General features: G+C 42.5%; 1 protein-coding gene across 3 annotated transcripts in view; it reads left to right on the plus strand.

The window, feature by feature from the left end:
- The window catches only part of LOC127570330 (histone deacetylase 9-like), a 476,207-nt gene that overhangs the window by 260,514 nt on the left and 188,830 nt on the right, over positions 1 to 26,863 (plus strand). The window lies entirely within an intron of this gene.

Here is a 26,863-nt window from a genome sequence, read left to right on the forward strand (position 1 = left end):
TGATAGTGTAGACAGTGAAGAAAGTTCTCAAAAATTGCAGGGGGATCTTGATCAACTCAGATTAATCAGCTAAGTGGGTTGAGGATTGGCAAATTGGTTTCAATTCAGATGTGCGATGTATTGTATTTTGGGAAATCAGACCAGTGTAGGACTTATACAGCCAGGCCCTGGGGATGTCATGGAAGAGAGGGACCGAGGAGTACCAGTAGTTAGTTCGCTAAAAGCGATATCACAGTAGACAAGGTAGTGAGGAAGGCATTTGGAACACTGGCCTTTGTCAGTCAGGGCACTGAGTATAGGAACTGGGACGTAAAGTGTATTATTGTGTACAAAGGATGCTGCCAGGGCTCGAGGGACTGAGTTATTGGGCAGGCTACGACCTTATTCCTCAAAACATAGGAGATTGAGGTGTGACCTTACAGAGGGTTATATTGTAGATAAGGTGAATGCCTTCTTCCAGGAATGCCTTTTTCCCAGGAAATGGGGACTAAAAACTAGAAGGCATAGGTTTAAGGTGAGTGGTGAAAGGTTTAAAATGGACCTGAGGGGCAACTTCTTCATGCAGAGGGTAGTGCATATACTGTATTACTCTCTGACTCTATGAACAGGTAGAAGGTGTTTGACCTTGCAACCAGCAAACCACTCCAGCCATACAACCACATTCTGACCATAAAAAGGTGGGTGCTGGCAGTTCCAATGAACCTGCCAGCTAATGGGTCAAATTTCTGTTCAGTCATTGTGAATTTGGCCCATGCATGTCTATAAGATATATAACTGAGTGGGACATGACAGCAGAGCTCAGTCTTATTTTTCTCTCAATAATGGCATGGGGGATAAATAGTTCTATTGTAGTTATTGTAAAGAAAGAGTAAGAACATCTTACTGTTGTCTGTTGCCATACCATGCCAGTCAGAATACAGCAAAAAATAACAATTGCTTGCTGTCATTGTACCTGTATGTATTAATATCATTAGCTTGTACATGTACTAACAAAAGGTTGTAGATCAATAGCATAAAATAGTGATGCAGGTTATGTGTTTCATTATTCTCTTTGGTTATAAAGCATAATTTAGTCAGGGTTATATAGGCAGGCATGGTAGCATAGTGGTCAGCATAATGCTTTATAGTGCCAGAGACCCGGGTTCAAATCCGGCCACTGTCTGTAAGGAGTTTGTACCTTCTCCCCGTGTCTGTGTAGGTTTCCTCCAGGTGCTCTAGTTTCCTCTCACATTCCAAAGGTGTACAGGTTAGGAAGTTGTGGGCATGCTATGTTGGCACCGGAAGTGTGGCGACACTTGCGGGCTGCCCCCCAAAAAAATCACTATGCAAAAGATGTATTTCACTGTGTGTTTCGACGTACATGTGACTATTAAAGATCTTATATAGAAATATACTCATCGAGAAAAGTTGTCATGATAGAGAATTTTACTTCATTTTCATTTTAATCTGAATTTTAACAAGAAGGACAAATGAAGTTTACTAATGACATATAATGTTTCTTGGTAATTAAAACATTGGGCTCATAATTATTTCTTTTTCTTTTTTCCCTTTTTTATTTTCTCAGGTTTTGCACTTTGTTTTAATTAAAAGGGAAGCAAGATTGGATTACTAAACAGGAATGCTTTCTTACATTGACAATCTTAATGACATTTGAATGTTGAATATTTCAAAAGGGGTTATTTTTATAATGCTGATCATCCATGGGCTTTTCTCTTGGACAGAGGATTCTTATCGTTCATTGGAAAGCTATTAGCTAACCAATTAATTTTCTTTTTTATATTCTTTTAGATAAAAAGGAGTATCACAATAGTAACTAGCTCTGCCAGAATGATGGAATTGTTTATAAACTTGCCTTCAGTTGAAATGAATTTCAGAAGTGGAGTTCGACAGGCTTTCACTATTGTATTTTGTGGTATTTCCATGTAATGGGGACTGATTTCCACCATTACATCTGTACAGTTGTGAATGTCTTAACTAAGGAATGATATACTTACTCAATACTGGGTGCAACAAATGTTCACTGAATAGATATCTGGGATTAGAGGGTTTATGAATAAAAGGCCTATTTTTTATGGAATTCAGATGCTCTCATTAGAACATTTGACATTCCAGTGAGAATCTGATGCTGTTCCCCCTTGTTGGGGAGTCTAGCCTCAGTAAAATGAGTCAGGAATTTAGAACGTAGGTAAAGAGAAATGTCTTCATTAAGTCCTTTGAATTCTCTACTCATAAGGTTATGAATGCTCAGCTGATGTTTATTCAAGACTGAATTTGATAGATTTTTGGGCTCCAAGGGAATTGAGGTATTTGGGGATTTTAAATTGTGTTTTTTAGATTATAATTTGCATTTAAAAGTCATATACTTCTATCCAAGGATCTATTGTGGAAAGGATAGAAATAAAAAATTGTGAAGTTTAGAGTAGTAGTCACAATATCACAGAGTGACCAGAGAGGGTGCAAAAAATTTAAATAAGTTGATACTAAAACTGTGAGGTTATAACCATTAGTAAAGGATGAATAGGCTGCATCTCTTTTCTCTAGAAAAAATGTCTGAAGAGCCACTTTATAAATGTTCTTTAAAATTATGAAATATTTTGATGGAGAAAGCATAGAGAGAGTTTCCACCTGTGGGAGGAGTAACATTCATAGACATCAGTGTAACATGGTCAAGAGAAAAGCAAATGAGAAACTTGATGAAATGAAAAAAAAACTTCTTTAGACATGTAAGTATATTTTTTTTATTCTTTCATTGCCAATACCTGCATTTATCATCTGGCTCTGAGATGGTGAGCTTCCTTGTGAATGACTACAGACCATGTGGTGCATGTAATCAAGAACCTGAATGACTTGCTCAGTCATTTCAGAGGGTGGTTGTTAGATCAGTTACATTTCATGGGTCTGGTGTTACATGTATGTAAAGCTGAGGAAAGTTGACAGATTTCATTCCCTAAATTAGTTTGGTAAATCAGATGGATTCCTATAACAATTAGGTAGTTTCACAGTCATTACCAATGCAAGATTTATTTAATTGACCGATTTTAAATTCTCCAGCTGGCATGGTGAGTTTTGAGCTTGTCTACAGATCATTAGTTCAGCCACCCAAGTTACTAATCCAGTGATGTAATCACACTCATACTGTATCTATTAACATAGGGAGTGTTTGGGATGAATAGTTGTAGGTGCTTTTCAGGAGAAGCTAGATAATGTTTATTGGGAGAAGGGAATAGCAGGTTATGCTGATTGAGTTATATATAGAAGATTGGAAAGTTGCTTGAGAGGAACATAGATGTTGGCATGGACTAATTTAGCCTGATTCTTTGTATATTCTATGTAATTAAATTTACTTATTATCACTGTTCTCCAATTCCTGCTTCTTTGTACAACTTGCCAGCAAATTTGGTCTTCTACTTGCTTCCCATTATTTGGTGCCCTGTAACTTATGTTCAGTATCATAATAGTTCCCTGCTGTTCCTTAATTCAATCAAGCAGATTTTGTGTTTGATAGCCTCATCTTCATCATCCCCCTCCAGTGTTATAATGGCTTCTATGATTAATACTGCTCCTCCTTTTCTCTCCTTTCTATTCTTTCCTGAATGCCTTCTATCCAGCAATATTCTTCCCCAAGTTCTCAAACCTGCCCTTTAAGCCATTGTATTGGAGTCCCCATGGCAACATGTCTGTAACTCTCAAATTTTATTTGCTATGCCCCATGATTTGATAGTTATCTAAACACCAGCTTAGACATTATCTATTTCCCTTGCCTTGAGAATTAGAGAGCAGCTTCGACAATTTTTATTTTCACAAACTGGACTGAGTTATTTTGTTCATCTGTTTCCTTCTTGCCTCTCCTGGGGATTTTGTTGCTGCTTGTTGGCGGGGGAGGACGCAGGGGATTATGGCTCAATTGGATCTAGCAATGAGTGACAGGCTTGATGGTCTTTTAGTGTTCCGACATTTTCAGATGCTCATACTTCTGAATGAGCATGCAGGGATTGCTTGTTTGTTATTACATTTGTCAGCTGCCACTATTTTTGACATAATTATTGATTTACAAAAAGCATTATTTTCTGCCTACTGACTTTTCTACTCCCTCTACTGTACTGTAATCACCCTATGTAGATGCATTGTAAAAGTAAACTCAATCACCTTTTCCAAGTATTTGAGAGCGAACAGTAATATTTGTATCCATCCAGGTTTCGGTTTTCATCCAGCCATTCCTCTGCTCCCTGGTTTTGGTACACATTCAAGTGTCAGGGTTATTTGTGGCAAGCTCTGTAGAGTTTATACTGCACTGGGTGATCTCTCACTGCATGGGCAGGGTGTGGAGGTTGTTGTTGTAATCCTTACTGCAGCAGAGAAATTGCCAGGACTGGAAGGAGAATTTTTGTTTGTTTGAGTGGAGCAGTTGTTTATTCTATGTGCCAATAGACCTTCAGTATTTATAGTTCTTCAAAGCTTCAGCAGTATTGAGAGTCAGGAATGTTTATCATTGCACTTGCATTACAGATGGGAAAAAGGTGAAATGATATATTCCCACTTTTATTTGAACATTCCCATTTGTCCAAATATGGATTTAGCATCTTCATTCTCTACTTTCATTTCTGGCAGAACATTTTGGAAATGTTATTGGAGATGATGAAGCTGGTGGGCGTTCCCTGCTGCATGGTTTATTCCTGCCCTCAAAAAGCACACAAATATAAGTGAAGATTCACTGAAAAATCTAGCTTCTGTTATGTCACTGTAGATATTGAGGCAGGTTTTCCACTGTCTGGAGATTGCCAGTGACCTGTTCTTGGGCCACGCTCTTTCTTCCAGCCTGAGTCTTGGCACATTCTTCCGGTGAAAGCCCAGCTCCCATGGCCCACTGCAGGGTAGGAAAATGTATTTGTATACAAGTATCTAGCATTGGTCGGTGATGGGACCTCACCATCAGCTCACTGGCTGTCAAAGCTGTCACTGTCATTGAGTACTTGTGAACATTTTTGGCATTGTACTTACCTTCCTCGCAGCTGTTGATTTTTTTTACTGGTTTTTACAGAGTACTGTACCTGTGCCAGGTTTAACCAAGCTCAGAGCTGTGACCAGGAAGACTACGGAAGTTCGGAATTTTGGAGGAGGTTGAGCTAGAATGGGGCTTCTGCTGAGAAATTCAGATATGTCCAGTTATAAGTGCCAGTGATGGCAGAAGACATGCCTTGTTATTTTGTGGAGTTCCAGCCCTCTTTTTTAGGACCACTTGTATTCTTTATACCACCAGCCCTGAAAATATTGGGACCAATTGACCTGACCCATAGCTGTAGACAATGCCCATTACCCTTGGACAACGTTCAGGAACAATTTCAGGAAGTTGTAAGGAAGGTATTCATCCCTTTTACATTGGCCCACAAATGTTATTGGATGGGCATATGCTGGGCTTTCATTTGGAGTAGGTGCAGATTACTTGGGGCCAGGCAAATGGGCCAGCAGATGGCACTTACGGTTTCCTATCTGATTTTCCAGAATAACCTCTTCCCCAGTGGACTCTACTTGCATTAGACTGGTGGCCTGTGGAGAACATAAGAAAAAGGTGAAGACACAAACATCTTTTGATCCCCTAGAAAATGTATCAATTCAATCATAACATTCTAATCTCCTTTGCCAATAAGAAGATTGGAGCCTTGAAGAGTCTTTTACACTGGCAATTGGCCCAGGAATGGGCCAGCTCCAGAAGTCTTATTGGATATCCTCCCTTTCTGTCCTGGTACCAGACAGGAAAAACCTATTTTAGACTAGCTGCTTCAGGTCAGGGAGAAGCTTAATAAAATCAGCCCAGTTTTGTGCCATAGTAGTTGAAGAAGTTGGCCAAAAATTCTGAATATTGGCCTGAAGTAGAGGTAATTAAATAAACAAATAAATCCATTAATTTAGCCAAAACTATGTGAATGTTGTGGTCCTCACAACATGTTTATTTTCCTCTGATGTCAAGTTGGTACCATATATCATAGTTTACATTCACTGTCTGGTTAATACAAATGTAAACCAAATATTCTTTAGCTTTGTTTCCTTTACCTTTCTTTTTCCTGTGCATTCCAATAGTTTTGTGTTGTAATTTGGCTTGATCCTGCAGTACTGAGCCTGATAATCAAAAAGTAGGGTCAACTCAGATTTGCCTCAAATGTTGGAATTTCGGCGGAAATATGAGCACTTTATACCTCCCTTGAGCCTCATATTAGAGCTGCTTCCAACATGGGATGCAAGGGAGATGTAAAGTGCTCAAGCTACCACTGGAACTCCCACACTTGAAGTAAATCTGGGTTGGCCCTAATTTCTGGGAAGTCAGAATAATTGGGAATGGATCAATTATCAGAATAAGATAGCTTTATTTACCAAGTCTTCCTGGGCATTATTCCAAAGAACCATGTAATAAAGCCTACCTGGCAGATTGAAACATGAATGAAACAACCCTGAAATATTATTAGCAGACTCCGTTGTACTGCTGCAGTGTCGAGAGCTTACCTTTGATTGTGCATGCCTAACGAAGGCTAGTTATGGATGTTACTTGTATTACAAACAGCCAATGGACAGGTAAGGTTGTCATTTGTGATGAATTTTTGATTTGAAATCCACAGCTGCAACCATCACTGAATCTTTTGATGTCACTGTGCAGAGAACTTTGCCATGACAGCGGTAGTGATAAGGGGAAAGTGGATGGATTTGGCCTTTGACCATCAGTAAATTGCCTCAGGAGTTCTGTATATAATTGTGTCTAAAAATATATCAGTTTTGTGCATTTATCCAAATCCTCTGATCTTCAAATCTTCTGATCCTCAAAATAAAAATAGTGGTTACCCGATTATTCTGGAAGGTAGAGAACTTAAAAAAATCTATGAAGAAAAAGATTGTTTGGTGAGTCTGAGCAAAATGAACTGCATTTCAGGCAGAATAGTAATTTGATATTTGGATATGTGGCATTCCTTAGCTTCTTAGCAGTGGTCCCAGTGTCAGTAATGGGGAACTGGTGCTGGTGGGTACCCCCAGAAAGGAATAATGGACTATTAGTGAAAGTATTTCAGGTATTTGGGCGCAAACAGAGGTTACAGAGCTGCTTCAGAAGACTGCTGGGAGTAGGAAACCCTTTAGTCTTTAAGATGGGGTTGTGATGTATAGTGCTGGACGATTCTGAATGAGATGGGATTGGGAGAGGAGAGTAGGAATAGAAAATAACCAGCATAGTTAATTATTCTAGGAAGCAGTTCCTTCCAACCCTTGCGCCCTCAATATTAACATTGTGGGAAAGGTAGAAAGAGACCTGGCAGGAAGTAAATGCTCAGAAAAAGGCTAATTGGGTCCTTGATTCATTATAAGTACCCTGGTCGGTACAGTGGTTAAATGAAGGATGTGAAAGAGTTTAGCAACTTCACAATTCTATGCTGGTTGCGGGTGACTGTAACCCCACCATTTCAGCAGACAGCAGGAATGTGGGCAGATAAAATGCCCCAGGTCACACCCCTGCCCTGAAGCCACAGGGATCCTGCTGACCTCAGTATAAATCTGCTCTCCTGAGTTGGTGGGAAGGGCTGGAGATACTGTTGCATGTCAAGTCTCAGTGTCATAATCAGGACCTGGATGCAGTAAATTCATTTCTTGTTCTGGGCAGGAGTTAAAATAACTTCAGCCTAATTTCAGCCATATCTGTCCTTTCCACCTACTTATCTGAAGTTAAATGCCAGCTGAGGTGATCCTGGGAGACAACATTGCCTAGGGGGTGGGGTGAGAATCCAGAATTCTCAATCCTGATCTCAGTGCAGTGACCTGAGTCACTTCTAGGAGGAACTTGCTGTAGTACTCCCATGTTTAAGCCATGACCCTTACTATGTGGCTTCCCATGTGAGGAATTACTAGCTGAAGAGCAACCAGTAGCTGTGAAATAAAATGAAATGAACCAAGAGAGAGATCTAATCCATGGCAGATCCGACACCACAGCGCTCCATCCACCATGCCAGCTGGGATCTCCTGGTGGCCAGTTATTATAATTCCACTTCCCATTCCCACACCGACATGTCTGTCCACAGCCTCCTCCACTGCCGGGTTGAGGCTAAATGCAAATTAAAGGAACAGCACCTCACTTTCCGCCTGGGCAGTCTCCAACCTGGTGGCATGAACATCAAATTCTCAAACCTCCAATAACCACTCCCTCTCTGTCCCCTTTTCCTTTTTCTCTTTTCTGTCTCCTCCTGATCCACCTGGCCCCCATCACTCTATCTCTTTCCCCTCCCCCACCCTCTTCATCGGCCCATCACCCACACATTCCTCCAACTGGCTCCTCTCCCCACCTCCCTCCCTTTATTCCAGGCTACACCCTCTTCTCCTATCAGATTCCATCATCTTCAGCCCTTTGTCACCTCCACCTATCACCACCCAGCTTCTGACATCATTTCCACTCTCCCCCTCCCTCATCTGCCTATCACACCCCTCACCTGGATCCACTTATCACCTGCCAGCTCTTGCTCCACCCCTTCCCCCCACCTTTTTCCAGCTCTCATACCTCTTTATTTCAGTCCAGATGAAGGGTCTTAATCCGAATCGTTGACTGTCCATTTCCCTGTCCTGCCTGCCTGACCTGCTGAGTTACCCCAGTGCTTTGTGTGTTGCTGCAAATCCAAGGAGCGTTTGATGGCTCTGGGCCTGTACTCACTGGAGTTTAGGAGGATGAGGAGGGACCTCATTGAAACTACTGAATATTGAAAGGCCTGGATAGAGTGGACGTGGAAAGGATGTTTCCAGTAGTGGGAGAGTCTAGGACCAGAGGGCACAGCCTCAGAATAGAAGAATGTCCCTTTAGAACAGAGATGAGGAGGAATTTCTTTAGCCAGAGGGTGGTGAATCTGTGGAATTCATTGCTACAGATGGCTGTGGAGGCCAAGTCATTGAGTATATTTAAAGCAGAGGTTGATAGGTTCTTGATTTGTTTGGGTGTCAAAGGTTACGGGAAGAAGGCAGGAGAATGGGGTTGAGAGGGAAAATTAAATCAGCCATGATCGAATGGCAGAGCAGACTCAAAGGGCTGAATGGATTAATTCTGCTCCTATGTCTTATGGTCTCATGGCCAATATCACTCTTTTATATTATGATCCTGTGTCACTGTTCTATTGCACTGACAAAAATAAAATCAGTTCTTAAGCAACAGATCTGACAGGGCAGTAGATGATAATTCGTAGCACCTTTTGCCAAAGAGGAGGACCGAATGGGATCAGTTGAAATTACCGCATATTACAGATGCTGAACATTTTTTTTAAAAAAGCATTGCATTGTCCACTGTGCCTGTGGCCAATAACCTTGGTACAAACTAGAATATCAGCTGTAGGCAAGGGGAGAATGAAACATAAATTGCTGAGTTTATAAACATTGCTGGGTATGATGATGTAGTGATTGATTTACTGGTCTAGCATCCAAGGACCTGGACTGTTGATCTAGAGACATACGTTAAAATCCCAGCAAGGGAAAATTGAAATTTATATTCATGTAATTGAATGAAAATAAAATCTAGAATTAAAAGTAAGTATCAGTAACACTAACCATGAAACCGCTGGATTGTAATTAAAATAAAACATCTGGTGTTTTCAGTGTTAGGAAAGAAAATCTGCCATTCTTACCTGTTCTGGCCGATATATGACTGCACACCTCCAATGTGGCTGACTCCAAATAGCCTCCTCAGTTTGTGCAATTAGGGATGAATAATAAATTCTGGACTTACCAGTAACATCCACATCTAATGAACAAATGAAAAATAAGAAACAGGCCAATATCTCACTGGTAGATGAATTCCCTTCCTTTCCCTTGCCAGTTATTTAGATCAGTCAAACTTTGCAAATAGGTTACATTGTATTCCTTGGGAAGCATGTAGAATTGAAACTTACCCCTTGTGTATAAATATTGTTTTTGCAAGTGCTTGCATGTGGATTGGGAGATGGACCATATTGAGTTAAGTTCGGTTTGCGATGGATAGATAGATCTCCTTGGTGTCTTCCTTGGTTCAGTAGTGGAAGTTTGTTTATTTTTCTTGCCTGTCCTGTGGGGAAGCACCTGGACTCCAGTTGTTGCTTTCTGCAGATGGCTTGCTGTGTGCATTGGTTTTTCTTGTAACTTGCATTATTTTTCTTATCCTTTAACTTTATCTGCTTTGAAACCAACCATGAAGAAGAGAAGGAATCCAGCTTCCAGTCTGAGCATGATTCCATTTCCTTGGCTTCCATTTATTTTCCCTGAGATGAAGGTCTAATCTTTAATTCATGTTTCTGTCTGACTTCATGGCTCAGACTGGAAACCTGTTGTATGGGAAATTATAGTGAATCATCATATTGTTCCAACCATGTACAGTTAGGTACAGGTTGTATTCAATGCAGATATTTTATGATATTCCTGAAAAGAAGACTTTGGATCAATGTCTGTTCTTAACCAGTTTATTTGGATTGGTTAAGAAGCAGTAAATAATGGGATGAGTGCCTGCATTAAACTGGAACTAAGGCAGAGGTGGAAGTGAGAGTAGGGGACAGGGAGGAGGTGCAAAGCTGAAAACAAATATCTCCTCTGCAGTAGATAACAAAAATGTTCCAAAACATTGTTTATTTTTATTATGGTTCAATCACATGATGTATATGTCACTGTCACTGTATTTTTGCCCATCTTTCACTGGTCTTTAACCCATTGCAGCCTACTGTTCAAAGCATTTGAGTGGCTCATTCGGCTATTGGTTAGGAGTTACCTTCCGAGCAAACTGTGCAGGGAGGGTATAATTGCTTCCCGCAAGGACTATAGTGAACAAAATAGGTTTTACAAAAATGAAATGGCTTCATTGCTGATACTAGCTTTTTTAATTCTGGAATTATTTAGAGAATAGTAAACTTACCACCTGCTGTGGTGAGATTTAAATTCTTGTCTTGGATCATTGGTTCAGGCCTGAATTTATTGGCCCTGTCTCATAACCACAATGTTATTTTACCCCATGTGTGCGGAATGCTCAAAATGAATGGTTAAACTGACAATACATTCAAATTAGAATTGCTTTTGAGAGCACATTAGGCTGGAATTTAGAACCTAAGATCGTTTAGCTATCATATACATCCTACTGATTTGTGGACCACCTTCAAGCTTGAAAATTGTTTGAATAGTTATTTTTTTCTGATTGTTTAGTGAAGAGTTCATTGCAGAAGGTAAAGAGACTCATAAAATAGATTTGTGCATTTGAGTTCATGCACGCACAGGCATATGTGTGTGTCTGTATGTGTGTGTGCGTGAGTGCGTCCATGGTCATGTATCTGTGAGTCCACGCGTGCAATTGCACATGAGAGTCAGGGAAGTGGGAATTGAATAAATAAACTTAAAAGTACTATAATGTTTGAAATGTGATTTAAAATAATGGAGCATTCCAAGGAAAAATCTGCATGTGCAGCTATCAGACAAGAAGCCTTACTTATGCACCATTTGAAATGTTATTACAGCTGCCTAATTGCTATTTGGTCAGCTACGGGAATTTCTGTAATTTACTGTTAAGTATAACTTTCCTCCAGTTTGTGTATGAGCCAACATACTTTGTTTCATTTTGCAACGTTTTATGTTCTCCTCAAAATTTTGTTAAATAAGATATTACATTTTAAATTAAAACAACATATTCCTATTAATCATATCATTTTGTTTATAAAAGTAAGTAATATCTTAGTAATATAGCTGCAATAAAGACCCCTTGCAACAAAGTATATGTGAGCCTTTACACCATTGTTTTTCAATGTTCAACATCACTGTTCTTCTATCAGCATGTTCAGATTCATCACATTCATCTTCAGGGGAAAAAGAAGCTGTGGGCCACCTGTAATGATTGGTGGCAATCTGTTCATTTTTAATCTGAATCTAATGATTTTTTTGCCTGCTCCCCCAGCTCCATCACCAACCAGCCAAGAGATAATCAGCTCAAAGTCAAAGTCGAGTTTATTGTCATATGCGCAATTACGTGTATGGGTGCAATGAAAAACTTACGTGCAGCCGCATCACAGGCACATAGCATCATATAAGCAGCATGCACAAGAAAACATAAATTAAGCATAAATTATGCATAATTTTTACAAGAAAGAACACTATCAGAACAGAAACAAAAGTCCATTTTAGTGCAAAGTGATCAAAGTGGTCATAGTGTTGCGAAATTGTAGTAGTTAGGGTTTTGCCAGTTGGTTTAAGAATGGAATGGTTGAAGGGAAGAAGCTGTTCTTGAACCTGGTGGTGTGGGACTTCAGGCTTCTGTACCTCCTGCCTGATGGTAGCTATGAAAAGATGGCATGGCCTGGATGGTGGGGATCTTTGATGATTGATGTTGCCTTCTTGAGGCAGTGCCTCCTGTAGATACTACCGATGGTGGGGAGGGATGTGCCTGTGATGTATTGGACAGAGTCCACTACTCTCTGCAGCTTCTTACATTCCTGTGCCTTCAAATTGCTGTACCAGACCATGATGCAACCAGTCAGGATACTTTCAACAGTACATCTGTAGAAGTTTGTTGGAGTGTTCAGTGACAAGCCAAATCTCCTTAACCACCTAAGAAAGTAAAGACGCTGGCACACCATCCTTATGATTGTATCTATGTGCTGGGCCCAGGACAGGTCATCTGATATTTTAATACTCAGGACTCTCTCCACTGCCGGTCCTCCAATGTAGACTTGCATATGTTCACCCTCCTTCCCCTTCCTGAAGTCAATAATCTGATCTTTAGTTTTGCTGATGTTGAGCGAGAGGTTGTTGTTGTGGCACCACTCAACCAGGTATCCTATCTCACTCCGGTAAGCTGACTCATCGCTACCAGTGATTCATCCAACAACAGTAGTGTCATTGGCAAATTTGAAGACGGCATTGGAGCTGTGCTTAGCCACACAGTCATGTGTGTATAGGGAGTAGAGAAGGGGGCTAAGCACGCAGCCTTGAGGTGCACCTGTGTTGATGAACAGCGAGGAGGAGATGCTGTTACCAATCCTCACTGACTGAGGTCTGCCGATGAGGAAGTCGAGTATCTAGTTACAGAGGTCCAGGTCTTGAAGCTTGATGATGAGTTTGGATGGGATGATTGTGTTGAACACCGAGCTGTAGTCAATGAACAGCAGTCTGTGGTTATGAGTTCCTGTTGTTCAGATGGTCCAGAGCAGAGTGAGGAGCCAGAGAAATCAGATCTGCTGTTGACCTGTTGTGGCAGTAGGCAAATTGGAGCAGGTCCAGGTCATCTCTGAGGCAGGAGTTGATTCATGCCATAACCAACCCCTCAAAGCACTTCCTTACGGTACATGTAAGCGCTGCCCGACAGTAATTATTGAGACAGGTCAGTGCACTCTTCTAAGCTTGTCTACCTTTGGATAACGTATGGTTTTATCCATTAATTGTTGTTGAAAGCATTGGAAGATTTATATTTTCTTTCAAAATGCTAATTTAAACAAGTCACAATAATAAACAACAGATTTTCTGGTAATTATAAAGAAACGTTGTTTTCAATTATCTCAGTCCCAGGGATGTTAGCATGTTGTTGTCAATTCATTCACAGGATGTGGGCATTGCCAACAAGGCCAGGTTTTATTGCCCACTCCCAATTACCTTTGAATGGAATGGCCTGCTTGACCACTTCAAAAGTCTGGGGTTGTTGATGGATAAGTGCGGAGAATTTAAAAAATGGGGATTAGTGTGGGATTGGTGTAAGTGGGCACTTGGAGTTCAGCATGAACTCAGTGGGCCTAAGGGCCGGTTTCCTTGCATCATGACTCTATGACTTAACAGAGAGACACAGGAGACTGCAGATGCTGGAATCTGGAGCCACAAACAATCCGCTGGTTGAGCATCATTTGTAGGAGGAAAGGAACTGTCAACATTTCAGGTCGAAATCCTGCATTATCCCACATAAAGTCCTGATCCAGGGTTCCGACCTGAAACATCGACAATTCCTTTCCTCCCACAGAGGCTGCTCGATCCGTTGAATTCCTCCAGCAGATTGTTTGTTGCTCCATGACTTCACAGTCAGGTTCGGGCCAAACCCAATACGGATGTTAAATTTAAATCCCTGATGTTTATTGGTGTATCAGATGGATTTTCATTATGAAACTGGTAGCTTTACTGATACCAGTTTTTATAATTATACATGTATTTAAGTAAATGAATTTGTATTACTATTATGTTCAGATCTGAACTCTTCAGATAGTTTGCTTTAGGACTGAATTGCTAGGTTAGCAACATAAGCATTGTAATATTCTACCCCTAGTTATAAATAAAACTCCAATTTTCATATATGATTACTGGAACAAAACTTGAAATACTTGTTTCATTTTCTGCTACATTAGAGACTTCTCAACATTTTTGTCATTCAGTTAAGAGTTGTAGACATTGTTCCAGGACTGGTATTTATTTCCCACTGCAAATTGTTCTTGAGGTGATTGTGGTGAGTTGCCTTCTTGATCCTGTGCTGTCCTTGATCTGATGATACTCCCACAGTGTGAATGGATGGTAGATTCTTGGATTTAGATGCAGTTATGATAATGTAATGGGCATATATTGACCAGTCAGAATGGCAAGTATCTTAGAGAAAACTTGCACTCACATGTGCTGCTTCCCTTACCCTCTTGGTGGCAGAACATACAGATTTGTGAGGTGGTATCAAAGAAGCCTTGGCGGGTTGGTGCAATGTACTTTGTAGACGGGACAATATAAACGAACAGTGGAACAAATGCACGTTAAGGGTGGTGAATTGGATGCCAATCAAGTGGGATGCTTTGTCCTAGATGGTGTCCAGCTTCTTGAGCTGCACTCATCCAAGTAGGTGAAGAGTATTTCGCCTAGCTTGTGTGTAGTGGCAGGAGGTGAGTCATTTGCTGCAGGGATACCCAGCATCTGACCTGTTCTTGTAGCCAGTGTGTTTATGTTGGTAGCTGAGTTAAGTTTCTAGTTAGCTGTGTCCCACAAGATACTGATGGGGGTCTTAGAGTCAAAGAGTCAGACAATACAAAAACAGTCCCTTCAGCTCACTATATCTGTGCCAACCATCAAGCCACCTATTTACATTAATCTCCCACTGATCCCATTTTAATCTTCCCACTTACGCATCAACTCCCCCAGATTCTACCCCTCACCTATACCCTAAGGAAAATTTACAGTGGCCAATAATCCCCATGTCTTTGGGATGTGGGAGGAAACCTGCAGAAAATCTACACTGTCACAGGGAGATAGTCCAAACCCCACACAGACAGCACCAGTCTTGATGCAGGGTATCGACCTGAAGCGCCAACTTACACCCTTTGCCTCCACAGATGCTGCTTGACCCAATGAGTTCTTCCAGCATTGTTTATCATTAGCATCTGACTCTGTACAGCTGTATCACTTTATTTGGGACTGACAAAGTTATTACATGTTAAGGGAAGATGATTAGATTCTCTCATATTAGAAATGATTTTTCCCTGGCACTTGTATGGCACAGATATAAATTGGCATTTATCAATCTATGTCTGAACATTGTGTAGATCATCCCGCTTATGGGCATGATCTGGTTCATTCTGTGAGGACTTGTGAATGCAATTGAACATGCTGCACTCATTAGTGATCACCACTGCTTTTGGCTCTATAGTGCATTAAGTCATTGATCCAAGAAATTCCTGCAGTAAAACCATAGGGTTCAGATTGACCTTCAACAAATACAACCATGGTTCATTGTGCAAGATACTACACTATGGAGTGGAGATTATTTTCACTCAGTTCCCCGTGACCTCAAGCCTACAAGGATTCTTGATCCTGGATGAATGTCATCACACTGAACAACTTCTCCTTCATCTCCACTTTCGCTAGTGTAAAGGAGTAGCTAAAGGTACTTGTAATGGGCCCAAGCCACACCCGTCTCTTTGTAGATACATGGAACAACTTTTGTTTATGTCCTTTGTTTCAGGAAAAAAAGAAAACCCTGTGGTAAATTCTTATAAAGATTAGTTGACCAATTGGCTTCTAGGATTTCATGAACTGAACTCTTCTTTTCCCAACTATTGCTGGTGTGCAGCATTCAAAGGCCAAGCAGTAGGGTCACATTTTTGTACACCACATGTTCCCATTTTAATAAATCAACTGCAAAGGGATATCTTGGGTTTGCTGTGTATTCCACAAAGTCCATGATTTACTTTCTAAGTCACTCATGTACTTAGTGGTTAATGCATGTGCAGTGGCATACAGGGCACACTTGTATATCACTTGTGTTGATTCTGGACCATGTATGCCTGGCCAATGGAAATGCATGCCACCCTTGCAATGCTTATGAGCCCTATTTCATCATTAGGTAAACGGGCCCCAGTTGTGGTCTGTTGTTGAGATCCCACCTCAGGTAATTCAAAGAAGTAAAATACCTGTCTGTCACGACAGTCTTTCCTTGGGTTCCCTCCCCAAATGATCCGCACCCCCCCCCCATTAAATCATGCTGCAACCTTGACCTACTTCCAACCCCTATCGCAACTCCCACTGAAACAATCACAGCATGACCACGGCCCCACAGATCTGTTGCCCAACCCCACCCCTACTGAATACCTTCACCCCTGACAGTACCTTGCCTGAGCCCAACTAATCTGCTGCTTAATTCCCTCCACTAACTGATCTTCCACACTCGATCCCCAACAGATCCATTGCCTGATCTTGCAACCCTCCATGAATTGTTGTATTGTCTTTAAATGAACCCAGCAGCAGATCACAAACCTTCTTGACTCTTGAAGACCTATTAACCTCTGAATGACACCAGAACCATCCCATATCAAAGCCCTTCTACCTCAGCCTCTCCCTCCCTGCACTGTAACTTATTTACTCTGTACCACCTGTTTAATGTACTTCCATTCAATTTCCAGGCCAAAGTGTCTTAATTGGAATTAGACCCTTTGTTCATTTCACTCTTGTTCCCTTTTCCTTCCCTTAACTTCCTCTGAACTTGATGTTGTAGATTTTCCTTTCCAGCTGCTTTATGATTTAATTGGATCCCCATGGTATAATTGAAAGAAGAGAGGAATTTTCCCAGTCTCCTGATAATGTTTACTCCCCAACTAATGCCATCAAAACAGATTTAGTGGATATGCATTTCAATTGCTCTATGTGGGGTCTTTTTGTGTATACATGGGCTGCCAAGTTTTCATGTGAAGCAATTGTGACTCAACTGGAAACATAAATCATTAGCTCCCAAGCAATTTGGACATCCTGAGGAAGTAGAGGTGATGTATAAATTGGAAGTTTTTTTTGCCTTTAACTGGTTGTATATTGGACTTTTGGATTAGTTTCTATCCCCACTGTTTTATATTTGTTTTCCTGATCCATAGAATTAAAAAAAGATAGGAAATGTTGCAGATCTCACTGGTGAGTATATACACGGGATGGATCTCCAATTTTACAGTGACTTTATGGGAACTCCAGTTTTGTCTGAAGCCCGATGGGTAGTTTGTGGATACGGATGGTGACATCTGGCCCTCTGTATGTACAGAGGAACCCCAGCTGCTGAGTGACTGCAGAGAGGTGTAGTGTTATTGAGGATTGTACATTAGAGTATGTTGGAAGACTTCTGAATGTGGAGATCAGAGATTTAGTGAAGTCCATTATATTCTTGGTGAAAGTAAATTCTGGATAAATTTGTCAGATCTTATATATTTAGGTAAACAATATTATTTTTAAGGACGTGTGGCATGGTGGGTGAGGAATTACTGTAAGGGTTGTATCAAAGTGTATTCACTTCTCTGTGCTCATGTTCTGTAAAATGTTTTCTTGCTGACTCTGAAAGAGGAGTGAAGGCTTCATGAAATATTCAGGGCAAGAATCAAAAGCAGAAATATCAAATTAGGAAGGAGTAGAATAAAGAAGATTAAATACAGAATCAAAAAGAAGACAATTAGCCAGCACTTAACTGGTACAGGGCAGCACGGTGACACTGATAGTGGAACTCTTGCTTTCGCTTAGTTCCAGTGACCAGGCCTCAATCTTGATCCCTGAAGCTATCTGTGTGGAGTTTGCACATTATCCCTGTGACCACATGAGTTTCCTCCGCAGTTAACCCAGTATGACTCCAACACTTATAGTGGGTTAGTACTGCAAATCCTTTTCCTGATATCTTGGATATTGTGCACAGTAGGATATTGCAGTGGGTGGGGGGGGGGGGGCGCGGATCGTGGAAGTGTGTGTGGGGGGGGGGGAGGGGGTGTCTCATGGACAAAACCCACACTGACATCGCACATATTTCCAGTTTAAAAGTCTGAACAGGGAGGTTGGTCAGGAGGATTAGAAGGACCTTGGAAGGTTTGTGAGATTGAAGTGTTGGAGCTGGTCTTCAAGGGGGTGGCAATCAAAATCAGTGGGTCAGGGCTCGGATTTCCTTGCCCCAGTAAAGCCTAATGAGGAGTATTCCATGGACAACTTAGTTTCATTTCTCTGGAGCATTGCATGGAAATTTTATAATCACTTGCATGGCTGATTCAGAGAGATGTGCAAGTACAACTTACCCAAAGAAGTGCTTGGTTGAATTTCCAGACTGACACAAAATGGCCTGCAACTTTTTGTTATTGCATTTCACTTTTGGAAAGAATCAACATTTAATAGCTGTGTACTGCTGAAAATAACAGCACTGTGTGATTGAATTTCTAGGCAATGCTCTTTCCAAAAATATGCTTTCAGAATTCTAGGAGCTCTCTTGATTTGAACATGATAATGAAGAGACTTGTGCTTTTATTGCCAACAGTTATTCTTGGATTTCCTTCCCTGGTCTCATGCTGTCTAACTGTCCACAACTGGCATTACAATGGGGAAAAAAATCCTCTTTTTTTTTTCCAAGCTATGACTTTTTAAGGACATTCTAGGGAATCCACAAAGTGATAATTATTTCAAATGTTACATCAGTACTTGGCAATTATTGGATACACTTCTACAGAAATGAACTAGTCACGTTCTCACCCACAGTATTCTAAGATCTTAGCTATCATCTGACCTATTCATGAGAAGCAAGCTGTATAGCAGATTTGTATATCATGCCCTATTAATTAATGATGTATTCCTACACAGTGATTAAAGGTAATTTAAATTTCCTATCTTATCTTTATAATGCCACAGAAGGAAACTATTTGACCCATCGGGTTTAAACCAGGTCCTAGGGGAGCAGTCTATTAATCCCATTTCCCCCCTTTCCCTATTTCCCTGTACCCCTGCAAATTATTCTCTCTCATGCATGCCCATTAACTCCCTTTGGATTTTTCTGCCTTTAACCTACATGAGGGGTAATTTACATTAACCAATTAACCCCCCAGTATATCTTCGGGATATGAAAGGAACCCGGGCACTCAGGAGAAACATGCATGGTCACAGATAGAAACTGTCAATTCTGCACAGGTAGTGCCCAAGGTCAGGATTGATCCAGGTTCCTGAAGCTGTGAGGCAGCAGCACTAACTGCCGTGCCACTAGGCAGAATAACCAGGGCTACAAGTATTTCTTTCTCATCAGAGTAGATGAGCGTAAAGACTATTCAATGTGGTTTTCTGTACCATGTTCATTTCACAACCAAAGTAAGAATGAGGCTTTATGGTCTGAATACACAGTCTTTCTGCCCCACCAATCTTCATCCAGAACCATTCAAAAGGAATTAAAAGACCAAATTCACCAGATTGGAGTGAAGAGAGTTCGTCTTGTTGGACATGGAATTTGAGGTAGGATCCACTAATTCTTATTTTTCACCAGTCAGATATCAGGATGGGGAAATAGAACCAATGAGGGCTTTTAGAAGGAATTGGTTGGCACTTGAAGGAAAACAATTTGCAGGGCTGTTGGGGAAGAGCACAGGGAATGAAAGAGAATCAATTAATCTGCAAGGTGCTGGTATGAGATTAATGGGTTAATGGCTTCCTATTTTGTAATGGTTCCATAATTCTATAATATAGGTCTGTGATCCTTTGGGCAGGTGTACAGAAGGAATTCAGCTTCAGAGGGATGGAGCAAGAAGGTGGAATTCGGGTCAAAAATCAGAACAGACTTGAGAGGCTGGATGGCCTAATTCTGTTCCTACTAGTATTTTTAAAATGTCGTGAAATGCCGAGTATTTTCTATCAATTTCAACCTGGTTTTGACAGGCACGTAGAATGTCTGCATGTTCCTGACAGCAAAGGAATGTTGTGGTGGGGAGTGGAGAGGGAACTTAATAATGAAGAAGATTAATTTGGACTAGTTAATTACTCAATGGTGAAATATCAACTCCTGAAATGTATTTGCCACACTATAACAGTAGTGGTGCAGTAGTTAAATTACTGTATTAAGAATCTAGAAACTTGAGTTCAAATCCCACCACGGCAGCTGTGGAATTTAAATTCAGCTAATAAATCAGAAGTTTGAAAAAAAAAGTCATTAGTAAAGGATGACCACAAAGCTACTGGATTGTTGTAAAAAAAAACCACCTGGTTCATTAATGTCCTGCAGGGATGGAAATCTGTTATCCTACGCAGACTGACCTGTACTTGGCTCCAGACACACCAATCTTGTTGACTCTAAAATCCCTTCTGACATGTTGAAAGGCAGTTTGGGATGAGCAATAAATGCTGGCCTTGCCAGCAATAATCAGATCCTGAACAATTAATTTAAAATAAAATAAAATACAGCCTCATCTGTTCCAGTGCCACACTGCAGCAGAATTGCTCCCTCTCCCAAATCCAGTCCCGTTTGGTTTGAAAAAGATGCAGGCACCTACCTTCAGTTCATAAAAGTACCTTTTCTAAAAAGGGGGAAGAGTCAGTGGGCAAGGCTGTTTGTAAGCCCGGTGCTGTTGGTGTACGGGCACCCGGTGCGGTGCGGGGCAGGGCGCGCGGAGGATCTCCTGGTGGGTCTTCTGCTGGGCCTGGCCAAGCTGTCCATCCACGGGACGTGGCGACGGGCTGCCAAGGGTTCCGGCCGGTTGGCCTGCCTGTCTGTCTTCCGTGCTTACGTGCGCGCATGGGTGTCTTTGGAATGGGAGCACACGATCTCTGCGGGCGCCCTGGCCGAGTTCCACGCTTGGTGGCCCCCTCAGGGGATCGCGTATGTCATGGACGACACCAATACGATTTTGATATGAAGTATTGAGTGTTGCGGTAGCGCACGTAATGATGTATGTGTGTTTTCGCGGGTGTTAGTTTATGGTACTCTCTGAAGTTCTGTCGTTGACTAGCTTGTCCTTTCTGTATTGGATGTATATATTTGGTATTTGTAGTCTTCTGTAGTGCTTTTAGCTAATAAACGTTTTATACAAAAAAAAAGGCTGTTTGTAAAGGCAGGGCTTCATTAACACTCTGTCATTTCCCCTCCTGCTCATCAATGTTTGCGACGTATGACCTTGCTGGTAAAACTCAGTGGAGGCTGAGGGGTGCTGGTGGATTCTTCAAGGTCCCCAACAATCAGGGTATGGGCTGGGTGGTGAGGTTGACAATTGGAAGAAGGACTAGTCTTTGCTTAGGTGTGGTAGGGATAGACGTATTCAATCATGAATTGAGAGGGCCAGGGGTTTGGCAGGTGAACAAAGAGATGAAGGAGCAAGGCTTGTAATTCGGAACGGGGAGATCTATGATCAGCAGTGATTAGCACAGGTAGGGAAGGGAGAAACAGAAGCCTCTCATTGAGAGCAGCAGCAGCAGCAATTTGAGGAAGGCCAAAGGGTTCTTTGAGTTGCTAGGGGAGCACTCCTGATCCATAAGGTCTGCCAACAGTTTCCATCTCAATTATCTTGCCTGGATTCCTGATGTCTTCAAATCAGGATGCTAATTGCACAGCAGAATATGTGGATAGGCAAGTATATGGCTTAGTTCCAGACTTTTGTTCCCTTTTTTATGCTTCCCCACCGGTGTGAAGAGTGGAATTAACATTGGGTCATAGAGTCACAGGGAGATGCAGACCCTTCAGCCCACCAAGTCTGCACCAACCATCAAGCACCTATCTTTACACTAATCCTACACTAATCCCATTTTATTCTCCCCACTTTCCTGTCAACTCCCTCCAGATTCTACTACTCACTTACACACCAGGGGCAGTTTACGGTGCCTTTGGGACGTGGGAGGAAACTGGAGCACGCAGAGGGTGTCCCTGTGATCACTGGGGAGAGTGTGCACACTTCAAACTGACAGCATCAGCGGTGGGGATTGAATCGGGGTCACTGGAGCCGTGAGGCTGCAGCTCTACTAGCTGTGCCACGGTGCCATTTACAGTGTCTGTCACAGTGACAGAGCAAGCTGCACAAACCATATATCAGAAAGTAAATGAAGATGTGGGCTTCACCCTTTAAGACTCAGTAGGTTACGTCAGAAGATTGTAGACTCATTTTCCTCCAGACAGTTGGGCATAAGACTGAGGTTGACATTCTAGTGCAGCAAGGAGGGAGTGCTGCACTGTCATCTATTGAAGTAGATTGGAGACTGAGGTTCTACAGGCCTGTTTGCAAAACAAACCATGGCCCTGTTTGGAAGAAAACCAGTGAAATAATGCCCCGTGTTCTCACTAATATCTATATCACAAGAACAAGTTATTGGTCAGTGTTAAGGCTGTCTGTGGAATTTGCTGCGTGCAAATTGACTGCTGTGTTTCTTAAATTATGCATGTGATTAGGCTACAATATACTTTATTAGTGTGAGGTGCTCTGAGATGTCCCGTGGTTGTAAATATCACTCTTCCTTTCTTTCTGTCGACTTGAAGATCACCTGAAGTAGGGAAGTACTGAGCAAGAGCCAAGCTCTCGCCTTCCAAAAGGTGAGCCTAAATTGGAAGCCGAGCAGTTTGCTGTTCCACTTTGCCAAGGCAAAAATAGGGAAGAACCTTCTGCTCTCTCAGCAGCAAATGTTGGAAAAAGGAGAGGATTGGTTAAAAAAAAAGATTTTTGGCAACTGAATTACAAAGTAAATTCATTTTAAAAATAGCAAATTTAGTAACTTCTATTTATTATAAATTTTACACATTTTAAATTTTATCAGTCTTTCAAATAGAAGAGAAATAATAACTGATTCACGTGAACTGGTGTCAGAGAGAAATACAAATTCCCAATCTCCTCTTTTGGTTCTGGTTGCGGCCCTTCCTGAGTTGTTCAGTCTTATTCAAACCAACTTTTAATGTGATGTGCCCTACGAATGCTTTGAGTGGGTGGCATTTGTGACATGCAAAGGACAAGCAATTTTTCATCGCTGCAGTGAGTAATTGTGACTCAGCCTTTGGGCCAGTCTGCCCACTCAGAGCTCAGTTTGCTGATTACCATCGCCTGCTGCAATAAAATATTCATGTGCTTGCCCTGCACTTACCATGCACTATTGAATTTTTTTCCTGTAAACTAGGTTATATATAGTCCCAAAGGTTGGAATATAGATTATAGTCCAATAAATTAGATTTATGGCCAGATGCCTACTGTTTTGTTGAAATCTTGTTTTCTTTTTCTCGTTTTTTTGTTACCCTATTGATAACTGCAATAAGGATGTAGCAGCTAAGATTCCCTCAGCAAGCTGATGGTTTACTTTCCACAGAGTGCATTCTGTGAGTTTAAATAAGACTATATTGGTTAATCTGACTGTTGGTTTAAAATGACTTGTATTCAAGAGTTTGTGAGAAAATAATCCTGACTACCATATTTTGTGTGTATTGATAAAGGCAGTGTTTTTTTTTAATATATACAGAGCTTTTGACAGAGCAACTTGAAAGGTCTTGGCTGACAAAAAAAATCCTCTTTAGACTTATTTTAGTTATGTTACTTAAGGAAAAACTTTAAAAAGACTTGCACTTCTTTGATGTCCAGAACACTCAAGAGGCTGCTAAACATGGAGGGAGGCAGATTTTTCATAGCAGTCAGTTGGCTAACTGTGTGTGCACACCGATTTGTGGTGGCTTGTGGGGGGTGATTGGCTTGATAGCATTTTGCTGGCCCCATTCAAGTTAATATCAACTTCAAGCACCTGAAGAAAGACAAAATAGCATTGTCCCACAGAATTGTCATGATCTCACTGTATTGTGCAGCAAGACAGCAACACCCTTGCTTAAAGGGTGGTATGATTTTATTTTGTCACTTGGAGTTCCAAGTTGGATACTGTGTCTGGACATATGAGTAATCAAACTCATGTCCAGGTGAATTCTGTGGCAGCCTAAGTTTTACCAAACTGACCACAAAGTGATCCCAAAAGATGAAGGGTTACTGCCACAATGTGGGCAAAATGAGGTATAAATCAGCATTGCAGATTTACAGCAAAAAATATTATTTCAGATGTGGTGTAGCAGAAAACAGGTGCATTACTTTGAAAGCTGCCAAGGAGGCCGAGCGCTCAAAGGGTTGGCTATCAGCCCTCATTTATCTATTATGTGTGGTCTGTGGACTTTTGGGATAACCAGCAATCCGGATGTGCTTGCTGAGCACATCCCAAAAGCCATCAGTAGGGTATCTAAACAATAAAATCTAATGTTCAATGGTTGAACATAAATCTGCTTTAAAACAGTATGAGAGTTTAAGCAGATATTAAAATTCAATAATTTTCAGTAAACACTGTCATATTTGGAAGATGCAAATCTCAATAGATCATTGAGCACAACATCAGTGAACAAGTTGACAAATGGCTGTTTCCCCTCTTTGAACACAAAGTATTTATCAAACACTTTCTATTGAAAATCATTTCTCTTCTAATCAAGCTGTTCATTTAAAAAAACAGGATAAATCACTTGTCAAGATTTCAGAGGTAGAAGCTTTTAGTATCTTGTGTGGCGACTCACCTTCGACGCAAACAAACCGGCTCCGAAGTCGGCCCTCGCGTCGGCAATCAGGCCAGCCGCAAAATGGCGCTGGGCCTCCTTCTCCAACAGCGAAGGGAGAAAGCCCGCACGCGGGAAGGAGTTTGGTCGGTGCACCTCTGATGTCATCGCAGCGCATTGAGCGCGGGAACTTAACTGTTTAAAAGCCAGCGCAGCAAGGTTCGAATAAACTAGTCTTGAGTTCAACCCACCGACTACACGTCGTTATTCCTAGCTCAGTGCATAGCACTTCGCTACATTGGTGACCCCGATGGTCCAAACGGAATTTGGACCAAAGATGATCGACCCTTCATCTGTTCACGCGGTTTTGCTGAAACTGCCACCCTTCTGGATGCTGCGACCACACCTGTGGTTTGACCAAGCAGAGGCCCAGTTCCAGATTCGGCAGATGTCTTCCGACTCCACGCGTTACTATTACGTGGTGAGCTCCCTTGACCAGGAGACAACCTCCCAGGTTGCGGATCTCATACATTCACCCCCGGAGGAAGGCAAGTATGCAGCGTTCAAAGCGCTGCTCATTTGGACCTTCGGTCTCTCACGATGGGAGCACGGTACCCACTTGCTGCACCTGGATGGTTTGAGGGACCGGCCGCCGTCAGCATTAATGAATGAGGTGCTGGCCCTGGCTGACGGACACAAGCCCTGCCTCATGTTCGAGCAGGCGTTCCTAGAGCAACTGCCCGAGGACATACATCTGCTACTGGCTGATGCAGGTTTCAGTGACCCCCAGAAGGTAGTGGCCCGGGCAGACGTGCTGTGGAAAGCCAAGAGGGAAAGCGGGGCATCCGTCGGCCAGATTACCAAGCCACATGCCCAACGGCAGGACAGACCAGACCCGGCAATGGAGCGCACACAACCCAGAGGCAGGAGTGAGGAGGCCACTGTACAGTGGTGTTTCTACCACCAGCCGTGTGGTGTCACCCGCCCTGCAATTTCTCGGGAAACGCCAAGGCCAGCCGCCGCTAATAGCTACGGCGGCTGGCCACCAGGACAGCCTCTTGTCCGTCTAGGACAAACAGTCGGGACGCCGCTTCTTGGTTGACACCGGAGCGGAAATCAGAGCCTTACCCCCAACGGGGTATGACACCCACATCTGGGAGCCAGGACCCACCCTGAGGGCCACAAACGGCAGCACGATATGCACCTACGGCACCTGTACAGTGCAGCTGCAGTTCGACACCACCCGGTTCATGTGGGACTTCACACTAGCCGCCACCGTGGCCCAACCACTCCTGGGAGCGGACTTCCTGCGAGCCCACAGCCTCCTGGTCGACTTGCACAGGAGAAGACTGGTCCATGCTAAGACCTTCCAGATGTTCTCCCTGGGTGAAGCCAAGTTGCTGGCCCCGCATCTGGCCTCCGTTACACTGTCGGACCACGAATTCACCAGAATCCTGCTGGACTTCCCATCGGTTCTGGCACCGCAGTTCACAGCAGCCGTACCCAGACATAGGGTACAGCACCACATTTCAACCAAGGGACCACCCCTCCACGCCCGTGCACGATGTCTTTCCCCGGACAAGCTCCGCCTGGCGAAGGAGGAGTTCAAGAGGATGGATGAATTGGGGATCGTACGGAGGTCCGACAGCCCATGGCCTCCCCCCTGCACATGGTGCCCAAGGCAGCTGGGGGCTGGAGACCCTGTGGCGACTACCGCAGGCTGAATGAGGCTACAACCCCAGACTGCTACCCCATGCCGCATAGACAAGATTTCGCTGCAAACCTGCACGAGGCAAGCGTCTTTTCCAAAGTGCACCTCATCTGGGGATACCATCAGATCCCGGTACACCCAGAGGACATCCCCAAGCCAGCGCTCATCACCCCGTTCGGCCTGTTCAAGTTCCTCCGAATGCCGTTCGGTCTGAAGAACGCTGCACAGACATTCCAGCGGCTAATGGATGCAGTAGGATACGAACTGGACTTCGCGTTCATCTATTTGGATGACATCCTCATAGCCAGGCTGGATCGTCAGGAGCACCTGTCCCACCTCCGCCAGCTCTACTCCCGCCTGTGTGATTTTGGCCTCACGATCAATCTGGCCAAATGCCAGTTTGGACTCGACACCATCGACTTCCTGGGCCA

Source organism: Pristis pectinata, chromosome 5 (assembly GCF_009764475.1).
Source record: "Pristis pectinata isolate sPriPec2 chromosome 5, sPriPec2.1.pri, whole genome shotgun sequence".
Classification (NCBI taxonomy): Eukaryota; Metazoa; Chordata; class Chondrichthyes; order Rhinopristiformes; family Pristidae; genus Pristis; species Pristis pectinata.